This window comes from Cnephaeus nilssonii (genome assembly GCF_951640355.1).
Source record: "Cnephaeus nilssonii genome assembly, chromosome: 23".
Lineage (NCBI taxonomy): Eukaryota > Metazoa > Chordata > Mammalia > Chiroptera > Vespertilionidae > Cnephaeus > Cnephaeus nilssonii.
The window spans coordinates 16,567,743-16,585,982 of NC_137094.1; positions in this window are offsets into that span (position 1 = coordinate 16,567,743).

The following is an 18,240-nucleotide window of genomic DNA, read 5'->3' on the forward strand; positions in this document are numbered from 1 at the left end:
GACTCTCTGCTCAAAATGCCTTATCTCACTTATAAGATCCGCCATGGTCTGCCTCCCTCTGACTGCTCTCTCCCCCACTACTCTCCCTTTTACTCTCCTGGCTCTAGTCATATAGGTTTTCTTTCTTTTATTTTCTTTTTAAAAGAGCCTGCAACCCGGGCATGTGCCCCGATCGGGAATCGAACCTTGACCTCCTGGTTCATAGGTCGATGCTCAACCACCAAGCCACGCCCACAGCCCCCGACATCTACTGGAGTGTGTTCGCAGCCTGCATGATTTCTGCTTCTAGGGCACCTCGTAGGTGAGGCCTTTTCTTCAGAAAAAAAAAAAACAAAAAAAAACAACCAGCAATTCCTCTCCTCCCCACCACTACTTTGGGTCCTCCCCCACCCCACAGCATTAAACACCATCTAACACATATATTGGTTATTTTTTACGTTGTCTGCTCCCCTTCTAGATGGTAAACTCTGCCCCTGTCTTACTCTCTGCGCGATCCCCTTGCCTAAAACAGTAAGCCCCCCGTAATTAAGTGGTTGTTGACTGAGCGGATGAGTGAAATACAACTCAGCACCTCCCTATGTAAGACGGATTTAATGAGATGTAATGAGCTTCATTTTGAACTTGCTGATTTATGAGAAATTAAAAGTGGATCTTTTATATGCCCCCATGTCATTGTAGAAAGACTGTAATAAAACCATTTTGAAGTGCCACCTAATACTAGTGTGATGTCATCGGGTCCCTAATGAACACTAGATACAGAACTAAGTGCTTGGCCTGTGTTATAAACCCTCGTCCTTACAACAGACTCAGGAGGTAGGGAGCGTCCCAGTTTGTAGAGGAAGACACGGAGGTCTCCCTCTCCCTCCCTCTCTGAAGTCCTATAGAATAAAAGCCTAATATGCAAATCGACCAAATGGCAGAACGACCGGTCACTGTGATGCGCACTGACCACCAGGGGGCAGACGCTCAACGCAGGAGCCGCCCCCAGCCCGCAGGCCCCCGGCCAGCCAAGATGGGTGCTGGTGGGGGCCCCCTGATCGGCCCTGATCACCGGTGAGGCCTAGGGACTCTACCCGCGCCTCTAGTCAATAATAAAAAGAAAGAAATAGGCTATGGAATTTAAGCTGTCCATACTTTTTGTGGGAGACTCCCATCTCCTTCAGGAATCCGTCATTATTCCTCAGCCAGAGCTTGCTTTCAGGGGGAAGCAGCCAACCCTCGGCAGGCAGGAGACACCTGCAGAAGCTGATGCCATAGGGGGGCTTTGCACTCTCCCCATCCTTTCCCAAGTCTCATCATCCCTCTTGCATCCTCTCACCTTCTTTTTTAAAAAAAATATATTTTATTGATTTTTTACAGAGAGGAAGGGAGAGGGATAGAGAGTCAGAAACATGGATGAGAGAGAAACACCCACCAGCTGCCTCCTGCACGCCCCCTACTGGGGATGTGCCCGCAACCAAGGCACATGCCCTTGACCGGAATCGAACCTGGGACCCTTCAGTCCGCAGGCCGACGCTCTATCCACTGAGCCACACCGGCCAGGGCACCTCCCACCTTCTTAGGAAGGATCTCCACTCCAGGACTTTCCCTCGGTCCTCTCTGTGGAGACGGGTGATTTTCTTCGTAAGGCACAACCTCTCTTTCTTTCTTTTGCTCTCCTGGACCGCTCATACTTTAGCAATAGTTTAGTGTAAGCAAGGAGCTTGGCGCCCTCTGACGCGGGTAGGTAAATCCTCTGAGGGTAGAGACCTTCCCTCCATTGTTCTCCTTTGTCCCCTGCTCTGTCCCCCCCCCCCCCCACCTCCATGTAGCATGTGCCCTAGCCAGGCACATTTTAGGTGTCCCCCAAATTGTGTGGAATGAATGGATGGGTAGATGGATGGATGGATGGTGGGCTGGGTGGGTGGGTGATGAACGGGTACCACGTGTAAGGAAACAGGGAAGGTAACCATGGAGACCATGTTGCCGTCTCTAAACCATCTCAGGTGAGTCCACAGTCTGTGTTAGGGGAAGGGCCAGGATTCCAGGGAACAGGTGACTTGGGGGGGGGGGCGGGGCTGAGGCCACTTCTGTGACTTTGCTTCCAGCTCCCTTCTGACTCAGCCTGAAAGGGTTCCCATTGTGGTTGCGTGAAAAAGGGCCTTTCCCGACCACCGACCGAAAGGGAACGCGGGACCTGGTTTGCGAGAGACGTGGTTTGGACCTTGGGGGCTCTTTGGGCAGCGATATGCACTGGAACTTGGGGGCAAGTTTGCGTCTGAGCGGGAAGGAGGGGTGAGGTGATGGGGCCAGCAAGGGGGAGTGGTGGCCTAGAACCCACTTTTCTTACCCCACAGCTTTGTTTGTAGCTGAAAAATCACCCCAGAGAGATAGGAGGTGGATTTGGTGCTGGCCGGCCGGCAATTCTACTCCTACTCTTTCAACTTATTTTTTTTTTTAAAAATATATATATATTTGTACTGATTTCAGAGAGAGGAAGGAAGAGAGAGAGAGATATGGAAACATCCATGATGAGAGAGAATCATGGATCGGCTGCCTCCTGCACTCCCCCCACTGGGGATGGAGCCAGCACCCGGGCACATGCCCTGACCGGGAACCCTCCTGGTCCATAGGTCGACGCTCAACCACTGAGCCACGCCGGCCGGGCTCAACTTAATTTTTGATGTGTGATCTCATTTAAATCTCCCCCCGCCAAGAATCTACCTGCACAGGTCGACTCCCACCCCTTCGCTCCGTATGCGGGAAAAATGAAGTTTTAAAGCTGCTCGGACCTCTCTGAATGGAAATTCAGAAAACCCTCGAATCTCTCTGGGCTATCCCGTTTTCCGATCCTCATGAAAGAAATAAAGCTAGGGGAACAGATTCACCAGGGAACTGAATAAAACCACAGGTCCGGTTGTTATTCTCCGGTCAAGGGGTGCCCCCTGGTGGGGACTTGGGTGTACTGTCCAGGCCTCTCGTGGCCAAGGCTGCGCTTTGCAGCAAAGCAGAGGGGCCTGCACGAACAGGCCCACCAATCCCCATGCCAGGCCCAGTCCCGCGATTTCTGAGAAGCGTTGAGGGTTCATCTGTGTCCCCCGCCCCCCAAAAGATAGGGTGAAGTCCTAACCCCTGGTGCCTGTGAATGGGGCTTACTTGAAAATGAGATCTTGCCCGGCTGGCGGGACTCAGTGGTTGAGCGTCGACCTAGGAACCAGGAGGTCGCGGTTCCATTCCCGGTCAAGGGCACATGCCCGGGTTGCAGGCTCCATCCCCAGTGGGGGGTGGGGGAGGTGGGGGGGTGAAGGGGGGCATGAAGGAGTCAGCCGACCCATGATTCTCTCTCATCATGGATGTTTCTCTCTCTCTCTCTCCTTCTCCCTTCCTCTCTCTAAAACCAATAAAAATGATAAAGAAACAAAAAGATTTATAAGGGTGGGCTTCTTTTTCTAGAAGAGCCTAGATAAACGTCTGATCCCCAACACGATGACAGGCATGGAGCAGGGGCATCACCAACGCTCACCGCTCACCGGCTGCCTGATCAGTGCCCGGCTCCCCCCTCGGCCCCACGTGGGTGCACTCTGACCTCAGAGGCGAGGCCACCGCCATCCCCCGTTTCCTTGTCACTTTGCTTCCGAAAGCCTCTCTCGGGTTTCCAGGCGGCCCGGTTCTCATTTCCGGCCCAGTGTCTGCCTCCAGCCGCGTGGCTTTTGTGTGCTCTTGACTCTAGATAGTTAGCACAGAGCAGTGGTCGGCAAACCGCGGCTCGCGAGCCACATGCGGCTCTCTGGCCCCTTGAGTGTTTAGCAGAGGCCAGCTTAGGAGGACCCTCATGAAGTTAATCACAACGTACCTACCTATATAGTTTAAGTTTAAAAAAATGTGGCTCTCCAAAGAAATGTCAATCGTTGTCCTGTTGATATTTGGCTCCGTGGACTCAGGAGTTTGCCGACCCCTGGAGAGGGAGTTACTGTGGGGCCCTCAGCAAGAACAGGCCTTCCTGGTGTGCTGTGAGTTTTATACTCTTTTTCCTGCAGGCGTCCAGAGACTTCAAAGGTTTGGCCCAGCACATACAGGGTGCTTGGCTGCCTCGGGCAGCCAGAAAATTCCTCTGGCACCGTGAGATCCACGGGCTGTGGGAGGCCCCAGCCGGTGTGGCTCAGTGGATAGAGCGTCGGCCTGTGGACCCAAGGGTCCCCGGTTTGATTCCGGTCAAGGGCATGTACCTTGGTTGCAGGCTCCTCCCCGGCCCGGGCCCTGGTTGGGGCGCAGCGTGCAGGAGGCAGCTAATCGATGTGTTTCTCTCCCATCGATGTTTCTCTCGGTCTTTCCCTCTGTCTTCCGCTCTCCCTAAAAAAAAAAATCAATGGGAAAATAGCCTCGGGCGAGGATTAGCAAATGAAATAGCCTGGTGGGGTTTGTTTAGAGTAGAATTTAGATACGTCAGTGAGCTAACATTCGTTCTGTTGACAGTAACAGGTGTTTGCTTGGGAACGTGGCCATCGTACCTGGTAAGGGCGAGTCACGACATCAGTCATTCTGGGGGAACTTCTGCTGTTTTTTTTTTCCGTCGAGGGAGCTTCAAAGCCAGTGAAAAAGGAAGTGGTGGCTCAGCTGATGGACTGAGCAGAGAACCGAGGGCGGCAGGCGCTGGGGGTGGGGTGGGGTTCGCAGCAGGAGGGGGTGGGACGCGGCCTGGGCTTGGAGGCATCTGGCTTTGACGCTGGTGGCGATGGCGGCGTCTTGAGTGAAACGGATGCTGTCACCCTACAGACACAATGGAGCCCTCTCATCGGGGACAAGAATGGCCTGTTCCTTCCCGCTGCCCTCTGTGCGGTGTAACACAATGTCCCTGGCACAGCCCCGCGCCGTGTGCTGCCAGGAGCTCAGCTCTTCCCTTGCGTAACCCCGGGGCCCGCCGCCAGGAGGTCAGCTGGGCCGCCCTCACCTGGAGGCAGGTGAGCAGGCTCAGGCCCCGCCAACACCCCCGGGATGTTTTCCGTTTTGAGGTTTCAAAGGGATCCCTGCAGCCGCGTGGCTCAGTGGTTGAGCGTCCACCTAGGAACCAGGAGGTCAGGGTTCGATTCCCGGTGGTCGGGGCACAGGCCCGGGTTGTGGGCTCCATCCCCAGTGTGGGGCGTGCAGGAGGCAGCTGATCCATGACTCTCCCTCATCATGGATGTTTCTCTCTCTCTCTCCCTCTCCCTTCCTCTCTGAAACCAATAAAAATCTATTTAAAAAGAAAGAAAGAAACATCGAGAGGGAACTTACCCTAGTGAAGCCCCTCACGACCCCCTTGGGGCTCTCAGCTCCGGGGAGGTGAGGTTTTCGAGGGGAGGGGCAGAAAGGTTTCTTCTGGGAGGGGTGGTGGGCGGGACTTCCTCTCTCCTGTGGCCAGGCACCTACCATCTTCCTTACCTGCCCCACGAATGAATACTTTATTGTTTGTTCATTCGTTGTTGCTTCTTTATAGTATCTTGTCGTGTGTGTGTGTGTGTGTGTGTGTGTGTGTGTGTGTGTTTAATCTTCACTTGAGGATCTTTTCCCCATTGATTTTTAGAGAGGGAAGGAGGAAGGGGAAGAGAGAGAGAAAAAGAGAGAGAGAGAAACATCGATTGGTTGCCTCCCATCTGTGCCCAGACCGGGGCTGGGGAAATGGAACCTGCCACCCAGGCGCGTGCCTTTGACGGGGAATCGAACCCACGAGCCTTCAGCCCGCAGGCTGGTGCTCTGACCACTGAGCCACACCGGCCGGGGCTGTCGGTTCGTTTCTGCTGGCCAGGGGGACGGGGACCAGGAAGGAGCAATGGGCAGGCCTTCTGGGAACGCTGTCACGGCACACACACAGCAGGACGCAAGCGTTTGTTCCCTGCGCACATGCTCTGTCTCCCACGGGGCGTTCGCTCACAGCGCCTGCCCTCCCTCTCCCCCCTCCTGGCTGTGTGACCTTCGGCAAGGAACGTTCCAGCTCTGTGCCCCGCAGCCCCGCGTCTGACCCATCCATTAAGGACCGTGCTTTCTCCTGGGGCTGCTGTGGAGGCGGAATGAGAGACGAAAGGCCACACCCTCCGAAGCGCACGTGCTCAGTGATTGTCTCGGCCAACCTCTCCTCTGTGTCTGTGTGCGGCTTTTATGTTTTTAACATATATTTTTTACCGATGTCAGAGAGGAAGGGAGAGGGAGAGAGAGAGAGAGAAGCATCCAGGATGAGAGGCAATCGTGGATCGGCTGCCTCCTGCACGCCCCCTACAGGGGATCGAGCCCACAACCTGGGCCTGGGCCCTTGGCCGGAATCGAACCCAGGGCTCTTCAGTCTGCAGACCGACGGTCTATCCACGGAGCCAAACTGGCCGGCAAGGGCTGTGTGTGGTTTTTATTTTTGTTTCTGTTGTCAAGGATCAGATTGTTCTCTCTCTCTCTCTCTCTCTTTTTTAAAACATATTTTATTGAACATATTTTATTGATTTTTTTACAGAGAGGAAGAGAGAGGGATAGAGAGTTAGAAGCATCGATCAGCTGCCTCCTGCATACCCCCTGCTGGGGATGTGCCTGCAACCAAGGTACATGCCCTTGACCGGAATCGAACCTGGGACCTTTCAGTCCACAGGCCGATGCTCTATCCACTGAGCCACACCGGTTTCTGCTGAGATCTCTTGTCGGCTGCACGTTGCCGTCAGGCTGCGGGAATGCCTCCTGGAGGGCCTCTTGCATGTTGGGGACCCCGCTCTCAGGGCTCCCCGCGGAATCCAGCCTCGTGTCTCCGGAATGACAGGCTCCAAGGGCAGAACCGGGCCGGCCTGGCTGCCTTCTGCTTCTTCGGGAAGGAAGCATCCTTGTCCCCGGGCCGTGTGGCCAGCCCGGGGTGGAACCTGTTCTCGGAGCGGCCGGCAGGGGGCGCCCGGGGGCTGTTCCCGACGCCCAGGCCGGGGTTTGAGGCTGACACGTGCGTCTCTTCTTGAATTCCCGGGTCAGTGCGGGTCCCCAGGGATCTCTCCGCTGGGAAGATGGAAACCTGCATTGGCCGGGAGCTCAGAATGTCCTTGGGCAGGTGGGAGTTGAGGAGACAGAAAACGGTGCATCTGAGCTGCTGGGAGCCCTGCAGCCAGACCAGCCTGTCAGGACGCTTTTTTAAAAAAATATGTATTTTATTGATTTTTTACAGAGAGGAGGGGAGAGGGATAGAGAGTCAGAAACATCGATGAGAGAGAAATATCGATCAGCTGCCTCCTGCACACCTCCTACTGGGGATGTGCCCACAACCAAGGCACATGCCCTTGACCAGGATCGAACCTGGGACCCCTCAGTCCGCAGGCCGACGCTCTATCCACTGAGCCACACCGGCCAGGGCTATCAGGACACTTTTTACCTGGGCAGGCGGCTCACCCTCCCGTAGGCCTGGTTCTTTCTGTGTAAAAATCGCCCTCATGGGGCGGGCGGGGGCGGGGGGGGGATGTCGGAAGAGCCGGGGTGCGGCTAAGAGAGATCTTCACCACCAAGGCGTGGAGGGTGCCAGGTCTCATTGCTCAGTGGACACGGGGGCAGTTTCGGGGCACCCCGCACCCCCGTGTGGATCTTGTCTCTCTCCCTCCCCCCCCACCTCCGTTCCCCACCCCTCGGCTCTGCGTTCCCTCCCTGCCCGTCACTGCCCGTGTCCTGGGCCTGGCACCGAGGCTGCAGACGAGACAGTCCCTCGCCGGATGCCTACGGGCCAGGGTAGCTAGGGGAGGAGCCACCCCAAGGTTCAGAAGGGGCTGTACAAACCCTTTCCGACTGCCCTTGAACTTTTATTGATTGATTATAATTAAAAAAATATATTTTGATTGATTTCAGAGAGGAAGGGAGAGGGAGAGAGAGAGAGAAACATCCATGATGAGAGAGAATCATGAACCAGCTGCCTCCTGCACGCCCCCTACTGGGGATGGAGCCCACAACCCGGGCATGTGCCCCGACCGGGAATGGAACCGTGACCTCCTGGTTCCTAGGTCGATGCTCAACCACTGAGCCACGCCGGCCGGGCCACAGGGGTGTGTTTAGCTTTGTTTCCATTAGAAACTGGGGTCTCCTGGTGGGAGGGATGAGGGCCCTGTGGGGAGAGTGACGGACGTGTCCCGGCCTTCTTGGGCATTGCTCACAGCTGCCAATGAATGGGGTGCCAGGCCAAGCCACGCTCCCCCGGAGTTCAGCGCGGGGAGGGGACTCCTCGGTCCCCGGGCCGGCAGGCTGGGGCAGGCCTCGCTGGGAGCAGCCTCGGACCTTTGCCTGGAATTGGCCGCCTTCGCGCTCAGCCACTTCCTCCGCCCGCAGCAGAACCCATAAAAGCCGGGCTCCCTTCCACGCCTGGGAGAAGTTCAAAGCGACCCGGATCCGAGGACCTAGGGGGATCTGGCGGCCAAGGCACCTGGGTCTGAGGGCAGGGGGACCTTGGGGTGCCCCCCCCTCTCCCCCTGCTCTGTGCTGCTTGTCTCTGTCAGTGGGAAGGAGGCCCTGCCCCTGCAGGCCCAGCTCGGCTCTGTTTTATGGGACCCGGCTGAGCCTTTTGACCCAGCACTGCTTCTTTAAAAAAAAAATATTTTATTGACTTCTTACAGAGAGGAAGGGAGAGGGCTTGAGAGTCAGAAACATCGATGGGAGAGAAACATCGATCAGCTGCCTCCTGCACACCCCCCACTGGGGATGTGCCCGCAACCAAGGTACATGCCCTTGACTGGAATCGAACCTGGGACCCTTGAGTCCGCAGGCCGACGCTCTATCCACTGAGCCACACCAGCTAGGACACAGCCCTGCTTCTTGCAGTGAGAACCCTCGTGGCTGGGAAACAGATGCCAAGCCCATCGAGAGCCAGTGGGTGAGACAGGCAGATGCCACGATGCGGGGCCGGCCGCCCCGGGCTCGCCGCCTCCGTCACGCACCCGCTCCCCCGGGGCCCGGGGCCGCGCAGGTGGGCTTGTCTGAGACGGGGTCGGGGTGCGAGCAGGGCAGGGAGGCTCTCAGGCACAGCTCCTGGGCGCGGGCCGACGTGGTCCCTCCCCAGCATGCAGACTGGCGATGTTGGCGCGTAAACGTCTTAGATGCCGAGTTTCTGCCGGAGAATGAGACAGCCCCGAGCGCTGCACCCCCGTTGGTGACCCTTGCCGGGTGTTCAAGAAAAGTTTCCCGAGCCCGGCTGGCGTGGCTCAGGGGTTGAGCATCGACCTAGGAACCAGGAGGTCAGGGTTTGATTCCCGGTCGGGGCACGTGCCTGGGTTGCAGGCTCGATCCCCAGTGTGGGGTGTGCAGGAGGCAGCCGATCCATCATTCTCTCTCTCTCTCTCTCTCTCTCTCTCTCTCTCCCTCTCCCCACCTCTCTGAAATCAATAAAAATATATATTAAAAACAAAAAAAAAAAAAACACCAAACAGAATAGAACCTGCTACTCCCTCCGAGTCCTCGGACCCTCCCATCTTTACGGGCTCCCCCCCAAGCCAAGGGGGGGGGGGGCAGGCCAAGCATCTTTCAGGAGCAAATCCAAATGCGGCAGTCCCGGAGTGGAAAGATGAGAAAAACAGGCACCGTGGCCGGAGTGGGAGGGGAGAGGAAAGAGAGGGAGAGGGGAGCAGGTGGGACGGGGGCGGTGCAGCGTGTTTTTTCGGTAGGTGTGGGCGGAAACCGAAGCGTCTGCGGCTCCAGGCTGAGCCGAGAAAGTTTCTCCTGGAGATCAGGAGTGGAGTTTGGGGGGCTGCCGGGTGCGATGCTTGAGCGGGAAAGTGCCTGGTTTAAAGCGAGCTAAGTGGTGCCCGGCCGGCGTGGCTCCGTGGTTGAGCGTCCACCTATGGACCAGGAGGTCACGGTTCGATTCCCCGTCAGGGCACATGCCCGGGTTGCGGGCTCGATCCCCAGTGTGGGGCGTGCAGGAGGCAGCCGGTCCATGATTCCCTCTCATCACGGATGCTTCTATCTCTCTCTCCCTCTCCCTTCCTCTCTGAAATCAGTAAAAACGTATTTAAGATAAATAAATAAGTAAAGCGGGCCCAGGCGTTGGCCTGCTGTCCTTCTCCTGGATGGACAGGGTGAGGTCCCCTGTCTACCCACCTCCTGGCACGGTGAATCCGGGGGGCCCCTACGCGCCAGTGGCCCAGGCCTGGGATGGGGATGGCATTCGGCTCCAGTGGGCGGGCCCTCATTGGGGTGCGAGGTGGTGCGGTGTGGGCTCAGTGTGGGGGGACACGGGGAGCGTCTCTGAGAAGCCGGGCCAGGCAGGGTGAGGGGTCCCTCTCCCGTCCCCTGTGCCAAGTGATGGATTCTTTTCTGCCCCGCCCCCCCGACTTGAAGTGACCTCCCGGGCGAGCCGATTTCTTTTTTTTCTTTCTTTCTTTTTTTCCTTTATTTTGTTTATCTTTTCAAAGAACCTGATCTTTTGTATCATTTTCTTAGTCTCTATGTCACTTATTTATGCTGCTATCCTTTTTTTAAAAAAAATGTATTTTTATTGATTACAGAGAAGAAGGGAGAGGGAGAGAGAATCATGGATCGGCTGCCACCTGCACGCCCCCTACTGGGGACCCAGCCCACAACCCAGGCACATGCCCTTGACCAGAATCGAACCCGGGACCCTTCAGTCCGCAGGCCGACGCTCTATCCACTGAGCCACACCAGCCGGGGCTGAGCCGATGTCTGTGTGTCATTTCCTCCCCCCTGCCCCACTCCCCACAAGAGCAGACGTGCGGCTGGGTATCTGGGTGGCGGCGAAAGGCAAGTGGTGGCTGGACGGGGCGGTTCTGGAAACCGTAGGCTCCCCTTCAGCTGTGAGGGTGCAAACCCTGAGCTCCCCGCCTTTTCCCCACACCAAGGAGGATTAAACCCTGGGGCTGCTGTGACAGAGGGCGAAGGCGAAGGCGGTGGCTTCTCACTGGGGTGGGGAGAGGGAAGCCGGGCTCCTCCACACGCTGTTTATCAGGGAGTCGAGGACGCTTTGTCCGGGACCCGATAGGGCCCCCTCCCTCCTCCGCCAGCAGATAGGCGGCTGTTGTGTTTTTCTCAAAGGCCTGGCAGTCATTTGCGCCTGGATCGGCTCCTGGAGGATGTATTTCCCCAGGGAAGGACCACCCAGCTGAGGCCGGAGAGCAGACGGCTGCAGTCACCTGCTTGGACGGGGCCTTTCTGGGTCCCGGTGGCACCGTGGCCCTGTCCTTGTGCAGGGGGCTCCCCTTGACATCCAGTGGGGGTTGGGGCGGGAGCAACGGATTCGCTGCCCAGAAGCCTCCTGGCCCCACGTCTGTCCTTTTCCTATTTTCCTATTTCCTCGAGGAGGCGGGCTGGCTGGGGTTCTCGGATTAGCAGAGAGAAGACAGGAGGAAGGAGCCAGCGGAGAGCGAGCGAGCACGCCAGGGAGGGGAGGAGAAGGGTGAGGGAGTGTGGGAGGGATGTGTGTGCACGTGTGTGCATGCGTGTGCATGAGTGCGGGCCTGTGTGCGCGCTGGAGGGACAGCGAGCCAGTGAGAGAGCACACGCTGTCCCAGCATCCTCGCGGCTCCTGCCCCGTGGGAAGAAGGGTGCCCACCAAGGGCACTGTCCCCGGGATCGGGGGGGGGGGGGCATGGTTGTGTCCCCGGCGCCCAGGGGTAGGGACCAGGCTTGAAGCCAATCTCGTCACCACAGCACTGCTCCTCCTTGGGGGCGGGCCTCATTCTGGGGCAACACGCGCTTCCGCTCAACGTGGTGCGATGGGTGGGAGCACCTGGCCCAGGAGGGCTCCCCGAGGGTCCCCATCTTCACCCCGTGATGGGGCCGGCTGCCCGCGGCCCTGCAGACAGACAGACGGCCCCGATCAGGGCTATTGCTGTTTGGGTGTGCACGCCTACTTGTGCCCACAGAGGCCTGGGCGGGGCGGGGGGGGGGGGGAGGGGGCCGTCTCCTAATGCCCAGGGCCCCGGGGCCTCCCTGCAGGATACCGGTCACCTCCGGAACCCGCACCCGCCCTTCCAGAAAGGGCTCGTGCTGAAGACACTGCTTGTGAGGGGGGTGTAAGCGAGGACCTTCTGTTTAAAGGCATCTCCCAAGCCTATTGAAAAAAAATTAATATATATATATATATATATATATGTATATATATATATATATATTATTGATTTCAGAGAGGAAGGGAGAGAGGGAGAGAGAGCAATATCAATGATGAGAGAGAATCATGGATCGGCTGCCTCCTGCACACCCCACACTGGGGATGGAGCCCGCAACCCGGGCCTGTGCCCTTGACTGGGAATCGAACCCTGACTTCCTGGTTCCTAGGTCGATGCTCAACCGCTGAGCCACGCCGGCCGGGCTCAAGGCTCCTATGTTTGTCTTTGGGCCTGGTTCTCCCACCACCCACCCCCTTCACTCAGTGTTTTGGGGTCTATAGCCAAGGTCTACGGTCTCTTTCTCTCTCTCTCTCTTAAAAAAATTTTTTAAAAATTGATTTCAGAGAGGAAGAGAGAAACATCAATGATGAGAGAGAAGTATTGATCGGCTGCCTCCTGCATGCCCCCTATTGGGGATCCAGCCCACAACCTGGGCCTGTGCCCTGACCGGGAATTGAACTGTGACCTCCTGGTTCACAGGCCGATGCTCAACCACGGAGCCACTAGGTCTCCTCCTCCCCACCCCCCAGACCAGTGGTCGTCAAACTGCGGCTCTTTGGCCCCTTGAGTTTTTAGCAAAGGCAAGCTTAGGAGTACCCTAATTAAGTTAATAACAATGTACCTACCTATATAATCTATGTTTAAAAAATTTGGCTCTCAAAAGAAATGTCAATCGTTGTCCTGTGGATATTTGGCTCTGCTGACTAATGAGTTTGCCGACCACTGCCCCAGACCATCTGAAGGCCAACAGCTTCAGGAGGTCCGATGTCCTCTCGTGAAACCAGACGCCCCGACTTGACAGGGAGTTCCACTGGCAGGCACAGCACTTAGGGATGGGGGCGGGGAAGGTGAAGGAGGGGGCCTCCAGCTCATCCTTTCTTCTTAAAATCTCTCAGAACCGGATCGTTAAAAAAGGACAGATTTCTGAGACCCACCCAACCCCATGAAGTAAGGTCTTGGGGGTGGGGGTGGGGTGGTGGGGAGACGGCTGTGTGGCGCTGATCTGGGATTGGAGTGGATGCCCAGCCGTGGGCCCCAGAATAAGGGTTTAGGGCAGAGACTCTAGGGGGGGTCCCAGGGGGAGAGCAGGGACCACAGCACTTCAGGGCCGCGGTCAGGGTTCAAGGGCTCAGCGTGGTGCTTGCTGAGTTAATGCCAGTCCCCGTGGGTCACGGCTTCCCGCCCACGGTGAGCGTGGGTGGTGGGTCTCAGGGGTCAGGATTCTGTCCTCGGAGACAACAACCAGGCTGCTGCAAGACATCGACCCACGTGAGCCCTGGACACAAAGGGAGCGACTGAGCAGGCCCAGGCCCCGCACAGCCGGGTCCCGGAGCCGGGGCCGCAGCAGGAGCAGGGAGGGCTCCGCGGGGTCTCCCTCCTCTTCCAATCCGGCCAGACGCACAGGGGCTGTTACCTGGGACACTGGACTAAGTGAAACCAGAGCTGGGGCCCGGGGGAGCAGCTGGGGGATGGAGGGAGGGGTTGTGTAAACACGGCTGAAGAACTGGGTTTGTGTGTTGATTAGATAAGAGCTCTGGAGGAGAGGTCGAAGCTGAGGAATAACAATAGAGCTTCCAGGCCTCATTTGAAAGTCCGAGGCAGGACAGCCTGGCACGGGGTCCAGGGTGGATTTCCCCAGGGCCTGTGGCTGCTGAGATAATGCCTGGTGACGGGGGATCAGAGGTGGGGGGGACCTCCATCTGTGTACCCCTCCCGAGGAGTCAGGGCCTGCCTGCCTGGGGTCCTGCCTTTCAGGGAATAAAAGGCCATCAAACAGATGGACGCTCTGCCCCTGGGAGTTTAAAATCCAGCTCAGTGGCCGGCAAACGGCGGCTCGCGAGCCACATGCGGCTCTTTGGCCCCTTGAGTGTTTAGCAAAGGCCAGCTGAGGAGTACCCTCGTTAAGTTAATCACAACGTACCTACCTATATAGTTTAAGTTTAAAAAATTTGGCTCTCCAAAGGAATTTCAATCTTTGTACTGTTGATATTTGGCTCTGTTGACTAATGAGTTTGCCGACCCCTGCCCCAGCTGGTTGCACGTTGACCCGGGAGCCAATGCGAGGGCGGGAGGCAGCCGACCGAACGATGTTTCTCGCTCACCGATGGATGTTTCCATCTTTCTCTGCCTCTCCCTTCTTCTCTGAAATCAATAAAAACATATTTTAAAAAAACCACACACCCTATTAAATAAAATAAACATGGCATACACTGTGGGGAAAAATATGGAAAGAAGTGGTAACGGAAGGGTGAAAAAGAATTTTAAGAAAGGGTTGGTACGGATCGCAAACATAGTGAGCACGCATGCGCGGGCCTGCGGGCCTGGGCGTCGTCTCTGGAGGCAAGTCAGGGACTAGCAAGGACTGAGGGGGGGCTGGGGTTCTTGAGTTGCCTTTGGGGGTTCCTGGAGACCGATCACCCTGGATGCTACCCAGGATGCCGGAGGGGTGAGCCCAAGCCAGGAGGGTTCTTGACTCCAGGCAGGAAAGAATTGTTGAAGGGAGCCAGAGTCGGGGTTGAGGGGAAGCAAGTATATTGAGCAGAGAGGGCAAGCAAGAGAAAACCCCCTCACCAGAGGAGGGAGAGAGACCCCACCTGTCTCCAGAGGTTGAGCTTATTCTGTTTGTAGTTTCTGTGGGAAATTGCTGGTATGAGAACCAGAGCGTGGGAACGAGGCGGGAATGAACTTGAACCTGGAGAAGGTGTGTTTCGTGGCCTGTTCCCCCTTTACGGGAAGGGTAGACGATGAGGCATGGGTGGGTGGGTAGCTAGCTCTTCATCAGTCTTCGCTGGAACTGCTGTAGGCGGGCGGGTCAGACCAAACCTGGGCTTAGCAACCTCGGTCCTCGGGTTCCGGGTAGGAAAGAATTCAGAGACGAGACCCCCAACTGTCAGAGACATTTACTGGGGCCCGGCCGGCATGGCTCAGTGGTTGAGCGTCGACCTATGCACCAGGAGGTCACGGTTCGATTCCCGGTCAGGGCATATGCCCGGGTTGCAGGCTCCATCCCCACTAGGGGGCGTGCAGGAGGCAGCCGATGCATGATTCCCTCTCATCATGGGTGTTTCTCTCTCTCCCTCTCCCTTCCTCTCTGAAATCAATTTTAAAAAAAAGAGATTTACTGGGTAACTCGCAGAGGTAGAAAGTAATTCCTAGAAGAAAGGGGCAGTTATGCAGGTAAAGGAAGGCCCCTGGAGCTTGGGAGTGAGGAGGCTGATGGGAGGGAGGGGGAGAGAGAGGGAGACGGGAAGGGAAGGGGAGAGGAACGGGCCCTCCCTCCTGAGGGTCTAGGGTGGAGACTTTAGAGGGGGGTCCCCTGGGGGAGATCTCAGTAGAACACTCGGCAGCTTCCCAGGCGTGTGCTTTCAGGGCTGTGGTCTCCCCGGATGGGTGGGTGGGCACCAGGGCAGGGGGTCCTCCCTCCACGCAGCGGGCCCTGACCTCAGCCGTGGGGTCAGTCACTGGTCTGATTTGCTGCGTCTCTGGTCCTGGCGCTGAAATACAGCTGAGGCCTAGGTGTGATCCCAGGGAGGGAAGGTCAGGGGCTCCACACCCGATGACCGGCGACGTGCCAGGAGAAGAAAGGTCACGGTGGGGGGTTGGGGCGGGAGCGGGGTGGGGTAGGGGGGGAGGTCCCTCCCTACAATCGTCCATTGCTAGGCACCTGGAACCTTCCACGCGGGTGACCTTCTGCACCCGGCCCGTCGTCCCTGCCCCGCTCCCGTCGGTCCAACGGCCGGCCACAGAGCGTCCTTTGTCTGGAGGCTCGTCACGGTCCGCTTGCCCCTCGGGTCCCCGACTTCACGTTGACTTGATCCGTGTCGTTCCCATGCCCCTGCCCTGTGTTCACGTCACCTTCCCGGCACGGGTGTTGGCTGAAAAGGAGCCTCCAGGAGGTATTGCATCACCAAAAGGATTTATTCAGGCCCCAGCCGGTGTGGCACAGTGGCTAGAGCAGTGGTCGGCAAGGCGCGGCTCGCGAGCCACACGCGGCTCTTTGGCCCCTGGAGTGTGGCTCTCCCACAAAACACCACGGCCTGGGCGAGTCTATGTTGAAGAAGTGGTGTTCGAAGAAGTTTACGTTTAAAAAATGTGGCTCTCCAAAGAAACTTCAATCGTTGTGCTGTTGATGTTTGGCTCTGCGGACGAATGAGTTTGCCGACCACTGGGCTAGAGGGCGGGCCTGCGGACCGAAGGGTTCCGGGCTCGATCCCGGGCCCTGATTGGGGCAAGTGCAGGAGGCAGCTGCTCTATGTGTCTCTCTCTCACATCGATGTTTCTCTCTCTCTCTGTCCCTCTCCCTTCCTTCCCCTCTCTCTAAAAACCAATGGGAAAATATCCTTGGGGGAGGATGATAAAAAGAAAACAGGGACTTATTGGGGTGGGGGGAGAAAAGACTGCACCCCCTGCGGGCGGACCTGGCAAGCCACGTGCCCTCTTCCTGCGAGCCAGGAAGCAGAGGGTTCTCACCCAGGGAGGAGCAGGGGAGGGGAGGGGATGTGAGCGCACAGAGCCTCATTGTGGCGTAGAGTTCCTCCCGCAGCGTTCTCACTTACTCCCGGGATTGAGTGGAGACTTTTGTAATGCCAAACTCCTCCCATCGGCCCTCCGGACTGACTGTGTTTTCTTTTCTTTTTAAAAAAAAATACATTTTTATTGATTTCAGAGAGGAAGGGACAGAGAGAGAGACAGAAACATCAATGATGAGAGAAAATCATGGACCAGCTGCCTCCTGCACGCCCCCTACTGGGGATTGAGCCCACAACCTGATCGGGAATTGGACCTGGGACCCTTCAGTCCGCAGGCCGATGCTCTATCCACTGAGCCAAACTGTCTAGGGCTGATTGTGTTTTCTTAAAGTTCCGGTTAGTCTTTTTTTTTTTTTTTCCCCTTAAATATATTTTTATTATTTCAGAGAGGAAGGGAGAGGGAGAGAGAGAGAGAGAGAAACATCAATGATGAGAGGGAATCATTGCTTGGCTGCCTCTTGCACGCCCCCTACTGGGGATGGAGCCCACAACCTGGCATGTGCCCTTGACCGGAATCGAACCTGGGACCCTTCAGTCTGCAGGCTGACGCTCTATCCACCGAGCCACACCAGCGAGGGTCCGGTTAGTCTTTATCAAGGCCCAGGAAGGTTCAGGAACCTCTCAAGTGTCCACCCCGAGTAAGAGGCGGAGCCAGGATGCATGAGGCTGGGCAGGAGGCGGGCAGGAAGGAGAGGGGGACCAGCCAAGCATGTCAGGGCGCTCCTGTAGGCTCTGCCGGTTCCTGACCTTCGATGACCCCCGAGAAGTTCTGAGACCCACCAGGGACTGCTCCCCGAACTGCAGGGCCTAATGTTCAACCCAAGACAGGCACATGTCTGTACAGAAAACATGCAACTGGAGCTGCTGGCCCCGGCACCAGTCCTGGGCTCTGGGCCCTGGGAGGGGCGGGAGGTCCTGGGAGGGGTTGGAAGAGTGTGTGTGTACAATAAACACCACCTCGGAGGCAAAGCACCGCTTCCCCTCCAGGGCCCGGGGAGAGGCTGGGGGAGAGGTTACTGCTCTGAGGAGGTGCCATACTCAACGGACAGTGAACATGTAAGAGTGATTCTCATGAAATGGTCAGCTTGTCACATTCCCCAGCGGCCTGCCCCCCCCAATTTCCTCCACCCCGACCACAGGCCTTGATGTCCTGGGACCACACTGACCACCGACCACAGGCCCAGCCCCTCTGATTAGCAGGTGGCCTGTCCGCTGTCCCTGCAGCAGCCCCAGGTGTCACCTGCTGATGGAGACTTCGGCCTCACACACATGGTCTCAGGGCCACGAGCTCCCCCAATGCAGATCGGCCTACGCGCTCCTTACCAGCCTTCTATCTCGATTCCTTGACCGGAATCAAACCCGGGACCCTTCGGTCCACAGGCTGACGCTGAGCCAACCCGTCTAGTGCTTCTTTTATTAAAAAATAAATATATTTTTATTGGTTTCAGAGGGGAAGAGAGAGGTAGAGAGAGATAGAAACATCAAGGATGAGAGAGAATCATGGATTGGCTGCCTCCTGCAGGCCCCCTACTGGGCATGGAGCCTGCAACCCGGGCATGTGCCCTCACCGGGAATCGAACCATGACCTCCTGGTTCATAGGTCGATGCTTAACCACTGAGCCAGGCTGGCTGGGTGGTAC